Below are 12,590 nucleotides of genomic sequence, written 5' to 3'. Positions count from 1 at the left end.
TATTTCCATGAAATAAAAACACTGAATTGAAAAGTCAGGGAAAATGCCTTGCATTCACAGAAGAAGGTTTTACAGAATATTCTTCAAAATAATGTAGCAGATGTACCTGGGGGGTGGGACTCAGTAGCGGCGGTAGAGTGAGGTTGGGTTGGGCTTTCGTTTTTATTTTATGCAAATCTGTGTTTAGTTTTTTCCAAAGAATGTACATTATGATTTTATGATAAGACATAATGTAAAAGGAATCCGCAGAAAATCTTTTTTTTTTTTTTTTAAAAAAAAGTCCCGCGTATTTATTTGGATAATGGTATATGGCATATAACATTTTTATACATGATTTTCCTGAGCGGTCAAAAGGAGCGTGTTTACTGGGGAACATCAGCAAGAACAGTAGCGAGAATGAAAACTAAAAGCGCCCGCAGTCTTTCTGCTCGACACGACCACTGCGAGCGTGTTAGGGCATGTATTTTCATTCTTTTTTCTATTTATAATTATACTTATAATTATGCTTTGTTTCAAAATTAGTACCTCATATATGATGTATATCTTTCTATATAAAATATATATTTATATATAAGATACATAAAGAGATATATAGGGTGGGGCCAAAGTAGGCTTACAGTTGTTCATATGGAAAATAATACAATAATTAATAACTAATAATACAGGAATAAAGTCTGCGTACTCACAACTGTAAACCTATTTCGGCCCTGCTCTCTGTGTTTTTCTCTTAAAATGCATCTTGTCTTCCCACACCGTAGCCTTACTCATGTAACATGTTTTTAAAGCTCGGCTGTGCAGGAGCTAATATAGCAAAGGCCTGCTGTTTGTGCTTCACTGAGCCTTACTCCTGGGCATTCGCACTGTTTACCTTTTCTCTCTTTTGCTGTTAAACATAACTCTGTGGTAAGTGTTTTTGCACAAACATCGTCTCCCTCCCCCATATCTTTGTTTTCTTGAAGTAGAATTGTTTGAATCACGCCAGCTTCGTTCTAGTAAACCTGAATGCTGATCGGCTGAATTTATTTAAAAAGGGCCAGACCCGAACAGGTTTACGATCACTTTCAGGGTGGAAGTTTTTTTATTCTGTGAGTGGTCACTCCAGGTAGCCCCTGACAGTCGGTGAGGGAAGGGCCCGGGCACATCCAGGAGGGCAAGTTTGAGAAATCAAGGCACATTTTTGACGGTTTACTGAGCATCCAGGGTTCCATCTGATGTCTGTCTGGCGGTCAGGACCCCTTGGGGGGAGGCTCTAAAGAGCCGAGGTCCCTGGCTCTGCTTTAGAGAGGGGGAGACCGAGGCTCGGGGGATGAGGGACAGGCCTCGGCGGTCAGCCTTGGCCTTGGAGAGGCAGCAGCTCGACAGGCATCTGGAAAAAACTCAGCCCTGGTGTGGGGTGGAGGTGAGGCTGTGCAGCCCAGAGCCTTCCTCCTCCATGCAGCCCTCCCTGATGGGATCCCAGGAGGCCCCGAAGCTTCAGAATGGGTTCTGTGCCCTTAATCCTTTAGGCCCTACGGGGGGCGGGGCAGGCTGGTGACCCCGTGAGATGGTCCAGAAGCAAATATCTATGGGCTCTGTACGTGAGGAAAATGGCAGTGGCGTCGCGATGCTCATGGTGATAAGGGTGCTGAGGGTGATGGCGGTGATGTCAGTGGTGGTGATCACGGTGGGCTGACGACTGAGGCTGGTGACGATGATGTTGATGAGGATGGTAATGATGGTGCTGATGATGTCAGTGATGATGACAGTGGGATCTGGGACAGTGATGGTGATAATGGTCACCATTCGCCGAGGGCCCTCACAGTGCCAGGGCCTCTGAGTAACTCGGTATCTTGGTTTTGTTTCCCAACGTGAATGTGTCACTCTCACGGAATGATTTGAGGTGGCTCACAGATGAACATATTTATCTTAATAACTATGTGTTTGTTTTAGTTTATATTAATTTAATATATTAGTGCAGGGGAGGAAGCAACTTTTCTCTATCCTTCTAGGTCCTTTTGGCTGGTGTAATAATTAAACAGGCATGAGACAGATTAACAAGAGAAAATGACCTACTTTAATTACATACGTTTGTATGGAAACTCCACATCTGTGAGAGGTTCCGAGGCAGGGGGTATCCTGAGCTAAGGATGAGGCAGGGCACCCTGAACTTCGGAGGGGAGGAAGCTATCGCAGGGTAAGAAGAGTAGATGCTCAGCAACTAGAAGTCTGCTCTGCCCTATAGATTGGTCATCAAAAGTTATTTCTGGTAATAACTCTTATGGGCAAGGCCCCCAATTTAAATTCTTTAAGAGAGAGGAAAAAGTTTCTCGTGAGCACACAGGGTCTCGATTGCCTTCATCTCAAAGTAATTCACAAGCCAAAGTCGCACCTCTTGGGGAGGCCTATTCTGAACCCTCTCACTAGAAAATAGGTAATTAGCACTCTAAACACATGATATGAGAGTGTAATAAAGTTTTATTTTTAGATTACTTAGGTAAAACTGCTGAGTTGATTTAAAGGAAAAATATTAATACATTGTACTTGGATAAGGTAAACGTCATAAAGGTGGGATTTAAATAGCTGACCTTTGGGACCATTGGGGCAGATGCCATTGTTACCTCTATTTTGCAGAGGACGACAAGGTTGAGAGAGTAATTAGCCTGAGATCACACAATATGCAAATGGTAGAACTGGGACTTGGACCCAGATGCTTAATTACAAAAATATTTTATTTAAATGTAAGGAACACACAGAAAAGTGCATGTACCAGATACATATGGCTGTAGTGTTACCCTGACTTCTATCATGATAGATTGCTTTGCCTGTTCTCACACTTTATCTAAACGGTATCACACAGGTTACTCTTTTGTATCTGTTTTTTTTTCACTCAACATTATACTCGGGAGATTCATCCGTGTGGTTGTGCCTAACAAGAGCTTGACCTTCTTCATTGCTATGTAGTATTCCATGGTGAGATGATCCCACAATTTTTTTACCCATTCTATCCTGATGGGCATTGGGTCATACAAAGCCCTCGTTTTTCAACCTTAAAGCTCTGCTGCCACCCACAGATACCTGCACATCACAGAGCCAACTGGACTTTTTCTAAAGAGCAAAAAGCAAGGAGGGGTGTGAATCACACAAACCCACAATGACAGAGGCAGATGCTTTGCTAATTGCAGAGCTGCCTTGAGGTGGCCTGGGTGGTGGGTAGTTTGGACAATCTTAATGCTTCTCTTGTGGTCTCGCACTTTATAAAGCACCTCCCTGCCCTGCAGTCTCTCCCCACCCCAGTTGCTCGAGAATGTGCCCTGTCCTCATGCTATCAGGTGAGGAAACTGAGGCGGAAGGAAGTGACTCCCACGTGTCCTGGCGAAAACGAAACAGAACCAGGATCTGAAGGATCTCCTGACACTAAGTCCTTGGCTATTAGCACCTCCTTCCAGCTGCCTGGTAAATCCAGGGACCCTGAGGCCTGGAGATTCGAGTGCCTTCTGAGAAGGATTTAAAGCCAAAATTAGTCCCTGGCTTTTTGAAGGGAGAAGCTGCCTTCCTTTGAGCCTCATGTTATTTTATTTGCCAAACAGGGGGAGGGTCCCTGCCGCCTGCAGGGTCCCCTGAGGTTAGCAATCCATGCATGTCCTCGCTGCATGTTGAACTTTCACATTCAGTGCAGTCAATTTCACAAGCATCCGGGAGGCGGGCGGCGCAGATAACGTTCACCCCACTTTTCAGAGAGGTGAAGCGGCGCGCCCATAATCACAGGGCGACTTAAGGAACCACCAGGGACTCAGGGATCCTGACTCTCCACCTTAGAGGGGATCTCCCTCCCATACACTGGGCCTTGTCCACGAGGGAAGGCCTGCTTTCAGGACCTGGCCGGCCCTGGGGCCTTGGGGCCTGAAACACAGAACAGAGAGGCACAGAGGTGTTAGGGGCTTCCCCAGGACACACAGGAGAGTCAGGCTGGGTGGGAGCCCACGGCTCCTGCGTCCTGTCATCTGCAGGATGGGGCCGGGGTGGGGAGGCTGGAGGTGTGTCACAGAGAACCCCAAGGCACACTGGTTCTAGGGCAGCCTCCCTGGTGGGGATGGGGGGTTAAACCAGGCTTCTAGAGTCTTTTCTATTATCTGGAAAGTTCTGCCACTCGCCAGTTGCATAACCTCTGCCGGATCGGAGTAATGATGATAGGACAGGAGTGCTGATGACGGGACGGGAGTAAAAGTGACACCTGCCTTGTTAGACTGTTGTGGGGATTCAATGAGGCAAAGCAGACAGGGCTCTGAGAAGGGCACCTGGCACAGACTCCTGTCCCCCCAGCTCTGCTAATGAGGGCAGTAAGATGGGCATGCCTGTGGCGCTGGGGACAGATGAACCAACACCCCCCCCCCCCCGCCCACTTCTTCCGGATTCCAGAAGGGAACGTGTGACTGTGAGAAACGCGATCCAACTGTCAGAGCAGATGGAAGCAGCACATAAACTGTGACCGTCGAGTGCCGTTCCCTTGGTTCTGCGACAGGGCCGCTCTGCCAGGTTTCACAGGCTGCAAGGGCAATGTGCCCCCTGCATATAAGCCGCACCCGCCTGCGGGCCTGCACAGGGGGAGGGGGCCGCAGAGAAGCCCCTTGTCTAGGCCGCGTGTGTCTGGGGGCCGCCTGCCCTCTGTGCCCCTGTGAGGCTGCTGCGATTGGTGTGCGGGGCTGGCCCAGGCGGTGATGACACTGGCATGGGCAGGAAGGCCCTGGTTTGATGCGGGGGCAGTGTACCCAGGGGTGAGGTCTGGGTGGGGCTTGGGAAGGAGCGTGGGGGCGGAAGGAAGCTGGAGCTGGTCCTGCCCCCACTCTCACCCCCAGCCAGGCCCTGGCCCAAGGCTTCCTCCCCCAGGAAGCCCTCCTTTATTCCCACTCTGCCATGAGGTGTGGCCTGCCCTGTTTCCCACCATCTTCTCTGTTCCTCTAAGCTCCCTTCTGACCTCCCTTTTTAACAGAGGGTTGGATAGAAAAGCTAAAAGTCTAAAATCCTGTAACCCTGAGAACCCATTCTTCTCCAGGCTTGCTAAAGTGACAGCAGGTGTGGCCACAGGTCCTGGGTCAAGTCCAGATAGTAGGACTTGTGGAGGGGATGGAATATTTACATGTTGAATGTCCCAGGGGCAGCGAGAGTGACAGCAACCGGGATGGATGGTCAGGGGGAGAGCTGCTGGGCCTCCAGCCCTGACCAGGAGAGTTGACTAGGGCACCGGGCCTGGGTGGGGCAAGGTCCCGACCTTGGGCCCAGGTTTGCACCTCAGGGCTCCACGACCTGTCTGAAGCCATGCGTGTGCATCTGGGCATTTTTCTGGGGAGAAGACCCCACGCCTTCAGCCCGGGTGTCTGGGCCTCCCACGAGCCTCGGAAGGCTCTAGAAGCTGTGGTGCAGGGCGAACCTGTGCAGCGTGGTTTGGGGCTTTGCTGATGTGCTGGGCTTTGCTGCAGATACTGCACCTTCTCCCCACTTAGGAAACCACCGCCTGGGGACCGGGCTTTGTGCCTTTTGTCTGTATTGCTGGGCTCTGTGTGCAATCGGTTGTTCTGCCGGAGATTGCAGCTTGCTGGCGTTTCTGTGGGCTCCTGGGTCCCAAGATGAGGCGCCTCTGGCATGGTGCTGGCTGCGGGGGTGCCGAGCTGAAATGCACCCCAAGTGGTTGACACAGACCCACACGGCCAGTCCAGAATGGCATCTGGGCCCTCTGATTGTGGGTCCTGGGTCTTTCCACCCCATTATTCCCCAACATCACAGCCTTCTCTGTTGCCGTGGCAACAAGAACAGGAGCCCGAGAATGTTAGCTCCTATTTACTGGTCCTTTCTCCGCGTGGGTGGTTTATTGACTGCTCGCCATGACCCTGCAAGCCCGGATCCTGGCCCCACGCCCACGCATGGCCGCCGCCCAGCGTGGGTGGAGAACAAGTGGTGGTCCCGTTGTCTCACCCAGAGGCCCTTCGTGTCCCACAAAACCGTGCTGTCCCCTGGCGTTTTCATGACCTCCTTCTGCATACCAAGGGCTTCTCACGCTCCAGCCCGCAGCCCACTCAGTTCAAGCAAAATTCTAAATTCAGCGCCTCGGCAGTAGGCAGGCCGAGCAGATCTGACACCCAGCCCCAGCCGCCCCTGCTCTTGGTTGACAAAGGGCCTTCTTAGGCTTTGTCTGAGGCCCTGGGGATTTGGGGAGCTCGGGGATCAGGAGAGGGCTTCAGACTCAACAACGCTGGCCTGGCACAGAGAGGGGAAGGGTGGAGCCTCGCGCAGGGACAGGGGCTGTGGCCCTTTTCAAGGTTAAACGGTTCTTTGTTGTTCCCCGGGTGTGTGGCCTGGGAGCTGTGAGTTTGGGAGCTCTGGAATGGCGAGGCCCAGCCTTGGGGTGGGCTCCTGGGGGCAGGGTGGGGTAGCCACTCCCAGGTTCTCAGGGGGAAAAAAATCTCTCAGTGACAGAAATGTGACAGATCTGTTATCAGCTCCGTGAACTGTGAAGTGCAAGTCGCCTGTGTGATCTGACACTGAAAAATTCAGATGTTTTCTGAGAAGCTTAGAAAATAAAAAGACCGCTTTCCAATCCAGGTGACCTGCCCTGGCCCCTGGCTGTGGCTGCAGCTGTGGGGCTGAGTTTGAAGGTGGACAAGGGGAACCGAGGCTGTCTCCATCCAGTCCCCACCCACAGGCCCAGCAGGATGGGTCCCTTTCTGGGCGTCCATGGTCCCTGTGCCTCCTTCCTCCTAACATTCAACCCCACCTCTCAGTACTTGGTCTCTCTGTCTGACTCAGTTTCCCTCCCCAACCCTAGATCTGCGAGTCTGATTTTCTTTTTTTTTAACTACCTTTTTTCTGATTAGGAAAAATAATGCTCATTCACTACCCCTTGTACAAAGACGGGAAGATCCATAAAATATATAGAAAAAAATTTTAAACACCCCCGTAATCCCATGCCCCGTGGCCCCCTTCAGCTTCAGCCACTCGCCAAGGCCCTCGCTTCGGCGCCTCTGGCAGCACAGGTTAAACTTGACCTCTTTAGTGCAGCCGGTTGAGCTTACTCATTTTCGCTTTGCTTTTTGTTTTTAAAGCATTTTTATTCTTGTAAAAGTTTCATGCTCACTGGAGATAATTTGGAAAGCAGGGAAAGGCATTTTCTTGCTTCTTTAAGCAAAGAAAAATCCCCACAATCCTCCCCCAAGGTGACCACGGTGAGCAGTTTGGTGCAGCTCCATCCTGTCCTTTTGGACATTTTAAAAAGCCTGTTTCTTCGGTTGGGAGCAGATGACAGAGGTTTCTGGCCCTGGTCCTGTCCCTCAACAGTATAAACAAGCATCGGCCCCGTTAATGCAAACAGCGGCCCCCGGGGATGGCGGGTGCGTGTTCAGATGCTGCGGCGCCATCTCGATGGCTTCGCTCACGGCCTCGTGAGGCAGGGGCGGTTGCTAATGTCACAGATGGGGAAACTGAGGCCACCTGTCTGAGGTCGGGGAGCCAGCCCGCCTGCCTCCGAGTCTGCGCTCTTCATCACTAGGTGACATCTCCTCTGAAATTTTAGTAACGTTTCTAGTTCCATAGAAAAGCAGCAGATGACTGTTGTTAATTCAGAAATTACTGGCCCGCATGAAGAATGTTCAGAATCCCATCACCCCGATGTTTATTTCTGACATTTGACATTTTTTGTGCATATGTAGTCCCCATATTTTTATAGTTGATGTTATCCTAACTGATCAGTTTTGAATGATTTTTAAAAAAAAATTTAACCTCGTGTTATAGGTATTTCCAGAGTCAATTGACCCTCAAGGAAAAACTTAATTTTTATTGATGGTTTATCAGTCTATCGAGTGAGGGATCTTTGATGAGTGTGATCGTTTCCCAGAGGATGGCATTTCAGGCTGGGCTCTCTTTCTGAATTTATAAATAACTCAGGGATAAATAACTTTATGTGTTAAATCTGTCTCTGTATTTCTGACTATTTCTTTAGGAGATATTTCCAGAAACTGAATTCCTGAGCCGAGGGCTTTTACAGCTCTTAATTACTGTTGCCAAATTATTTTACAGATGGTTGGGAACTCATTAGTTTTCAGGTAGCAACATCCATTTCATTCCTAATTAGATGAATATAAAATATTACTTTGGTTTAATTTGTATTCCTTTTACGCCTAATGAAATTGATTTTTTTAATGTGTTTGTTAGCAACTTATATGTCTTCTTTTCTGAGTTGTCTAAGCACTTTCCAATCAAACTTCCTGAAATGATAGAAATGTTCTATATCTGCATTGCCCAATAGGCTAGGTACCAGCCGAATGTGGCTGTCGAGCCACATTTGAAATGTAGCTAGCTTGACTGAGAAACTGAATTTTTAATTTTATTTAAATTTAGATTTAATTTAGTTTACTTAAGGTTTTCATTTAACTCTAAATTAATTTAAATATAAATGTAAATAGCCAGTGGATAGCACAGGTCTAAGTCTTTCCCTAGTTATGTATTACAGTTTCAGTGGGTGTTTTGTATTGATTTGTATGAGCTCTTTATATATTGCGGCTATTAATCTTTTGTCATATTTGTTGCAGATATTTTCCCCAGTTTGCAGTTTGACCTTTACTTTTTTGTTCACATTGTTTACTGAGCATCAAAATGTTAGGTAGCCAAATCTCATGATCTTTTCTTTTGCGGTTTCTCCCATAGCTTTAGGCTTAGAAAGTCCTCCCCCTCACAGAGATTTGATAAATACTCTCATCAACTTGATTCGAGTCTTTCTGTGATTTTTTTTTTCCTTTAGCCCTTTCATCCACCCAGAATTAATTTTGCTGTATGGTATGAGGTGCAGCATGTCTTAGTCACCTCTGTGCCTGGTATAGAATACATTTTATCTCAGGTGGGACACTGTGGCGCCTGCAGGTTAGGTTGGGGGTGGAGGCAGTTAAGCAGGGTGACATTAAATAGAAGATACCACTACTTAAAACATATGTTTAAAAATTTTGAATTTTATGAAGATTTTAAGAACAAAAGAGAACGACTCTTATACAGTGTTATTTTCAGAGGAAGATACAAAATTGTACCTACAATATAAAATCAACTTTTAAAAAATACAGTGAAAATACTGGAAAAAAAAATCCAAAATATTTTTCCACAGTATGATGCTCAGATCATAAAATGAAGCTTAAAGAAATGATAGAACCCGATGCCTTTTTATATTTTTTACACAAAGAAACAATAAATTTCGTGAGGAACTGACAGGACAGACAAAGTTATTGCTCATCAGAAAGGAATCTAAGCCAGGGCTGGGTGTGAGGCAGTAAGATTCCATTAGATAGACTTTTTGGCTGTGAGTTAACTTTAGCAGTTGGGAGTGTCTCCCAAGTGCCTGGAGGACACCTTCCCCACAGGAGATTTATTCCCTGCATTAGAAGAGACAGGAGGTTCAAGGTGCCCTTTTGACACCAGGTGCTGGTGAAGTAACTTTAATTCAAAGTAATGCGTATGCCATTGAGGGATATTTGGGGACAGCTGCCTTGGGCCCTGACAATAGTAACTGTCCCCGAGTGGCGGTGTTTTCCCCTCCCGCCTCTTAGCATGTGCTTACTTCCCCGGCTGATGCAGTGCTTTGATGAGCAGAAATATTAACTAAAGTCCTTGGAGAGACAATGCACGCACTTGCCACCTGCAGCTCCCACAGCCCTCGCCTGCCAAGTCAGCAAGTTGCAGGGCCAAGCTCTGGGGTTAGGGCAGGGAAGGGTCCCCGGGGCTTGGGGTGAGGCAAGTGGGGGGTCTCCGGCCAGCGGCGCTCCCTGGGCTGCTCCCTCCTCTCTCGGAGAAAAATAACGACGACTTTGAGGGGAAAAATAACAATGACTGTGATTAGCGGCTGCTAATCACACACACACACACACACACACACACACACACACACACGCACACACAGTCTACGGTGTGCCAATTACACGTAGCCCAGAAGCATGCTCAGAGAACACACACGTGCATTTTAGAGAGCCACCGTCCCTCATCTGTGTCCTTCAGCACCAGGCCCACTCCCAGAGGTAACCACGACGGGGACTTTGGCCTGAATCTTTATTTTATTTGCTTACTTACCAAATGGTATCATATTATATTTACTACTATGTAATTGCTTTTTTCCCCCTTCCCACTTCCCAATACATCGCGACTTCCGTGACAGTGCACCGGGCTGGCGGCGCAGTCACCCGAAATGTCGCCGCGCCGTGTCCTGGGCTGGCTCTTCCCCTTCGCCGACGGCCCGGTGCAAGCAGAGCGCAGGGGGCGCGCCTCCGGGTGCGGGGTCCGTGCCTCCCAGGGTGGCTTTCCGGGTGGACGTGACCTTGCTGTGCGTGTCCGAGCGTTGACAGTGTCGAAGGATAAAGCCCAAGCGGCCCTCTGAAGACGGTTCAGCCGGAGGGCGCGATTACTGTGATAGCAGGGCCGCTCTGGTCGTCCCCCACCGCCTCGGTGCTGGGTGTTACCGATAGTTCCCACTTTTATCTGTGTGACAGGTATCAAATACCTAATTTTATATTTTTAAATTTTTATTTCTTTAGTTATCAGAGAAGCTGAACACTGATTTCATATTTGAAAACTCTGCTCTCCCCCTCACTGGTTGGAACACCATCGCATTATCGAATTTCCCTATAAACCTGGGTCTTTTTCTAGGTTTTCTTTTCTTTTCAATTAATTAACCTATTCCCAAGATGGCACACCTAATTTCTGTAAATCTGTGGATTTAGCTATACTTTGGGTACACAGAAGGACAATATTCTTCTTTCTCAAATAATTCTTATTGTCACTGACTTTCAAATAAATTTGTCAAATCTCACACCCCTGAAAGATCCTATTAGATTGAAATTTCAATGAATGTATGGATTGATTTGAAGCAGTATCAACATGATTTTAATATTGAACATTCCCATTGAGGGTCTGGTATTAGATTAAATAAAATATTTGCTCTGGGCCCTCAGTTTCCCCATTTGCGAAGAGAGGAGGTTGGATTAGATGTGAATTTCCCTTCAGGCTCTATAATTGAAAACAGCAATAATTGTTATTATAGAGCCTGTGGCACCACGCTGGGCACTAGGACACAGAGATACAGGGGCAGAAGCTCTTCGTCTAAGGGGGGACCCCCAGGTGCAAGCAATTATGGCCACAATCCCCAGCGAACGTGCCCTACGTTCATGGACAGAAGCAGACAAAATAAATCAATGGCCGGAGGGAGCTGCAGCTGTCAGCCGGGCCAGCAGCGTCTTTGGGAATGCTTTGTAGGTGGCCCACGTGTTCACCAGCTCTAGTGACATTTCAGGACAATAAAATGAACAGCTGTGCCCGGTATCTAAATTCCTAGACAACTGCCCCACCCTGATGGGTGCTTTTCTGTTTTTAGTAGCCAGCTGGTCATAACAGTTTCCTCTAACACAGTAAGAACATGCCCAGGCTTGGAGACGCGCAGCTTCTTAGGGTCCTCAGAGACCCGGAAAATGAGTCCCAGAGAGGGGAAGAGACTTGCCCAAAGTCACACAGCAAACTGGGGCCAGGAGAACTCCAGAAAGCTCTGTGGGTGCCTTGTAGCTTCTCTTCTTTCCCCCGGGGCCTCTGCGGGTTGAGCACACAACTCTCCTCGGTGTGGGCCAGTTGCAACCCTGCTACCCCAGCTCCAGGCTGCGTTGTCCAAGGGTCTGTGGATTGAATGGAAGTGAGCAGTGGGGGGTGGAGAGTGGGGACTGCCCCCCATGGGGCCAGCTGATACCACATCCTGCTGATTCAGGCCTCTTGGGAAGCCTTGACTTTTATCTAGAAAACTCCCCAAGGTGCACTGCACAGGGGGCTTGGGGCGCTGGGGGCGCTGGCTTCTGGTCCCCACTGGGTTCTGACTTGAGCAGGCCTCCCTGCTCTCTGGGCCTGCAGCAGAGCGGACCTGCAGATACTTTCTAACCCCCCACTGGGATCTGACCCACCAGGGCTGGCTTTTCTGTGTTCTTCGGCGTCTTGGCTAGGTGTGACCACAGTCAGTGTGTGTGTGCTGGCGGGTGACAGTGGGCAGTGACTGGAGTTGTTCCGTGTGGCAGAAGTCTCCCTGCCAGCACCAAGCTCTCCTGGATCCGCCTCTCTGATTCCGCCAAGCAGGGTGAAACACGTGTGGTCAGTCTGTGTCCCCTCTGCCCCAGGCAAAGGCTCACAGAGAGCTTGAAAATCTCGTATCACTCGATCTAAGCAGAGGAGCCCCCTCCCTTCCACTAGTATCCTTAACCGGTGGGTGACACATGCTGAGAGTGAGACTTGGGCCTAATTATCCCAAACTTGTGTGAACTGGCCTTCACCCTCCGAATGCAGGAAACTGAGGCCCTGAATTGTCACCATGACCTCCCTCCTCTGGGACTGCCCCAGGTGGGGCCCACTTCTTCCACGAGGCCGACTCCCCCTCACCCTGCACGGTGAGCGGGTAGGGTCTGGAACTGGGCCCCAGCCTTAGCTCCAGAACTGAGATGTTGATTTTCAAAGCAGCGATGTGGAGCATCTTTGTGGTTGGCTTGTTCATGCCTCACTGCCTCCCTGCCCCCTGCCTCCCTCCCTCCCTGCCTCCCTCCCTCCCTGCCCCCTGCCTC

The sequence above is a fragment of the Miniopterus schreibersii genome (genome assembly GCF_964146895.1).
Source record: "Miniopterus schreibersii genome assembly, chromosome: 12".
Taxonomy (NCBI): Eukaryota; Metazoa; Chordata; class Mammalia; order Chiroptera; family Miniopteridae; genus Miniopterus; species Miniopterus schreibersii.
The sequence above is the reverse complement of the archived record's forward strand: the minus strand, read 5'-3'. Positions refer to the sequence as shown.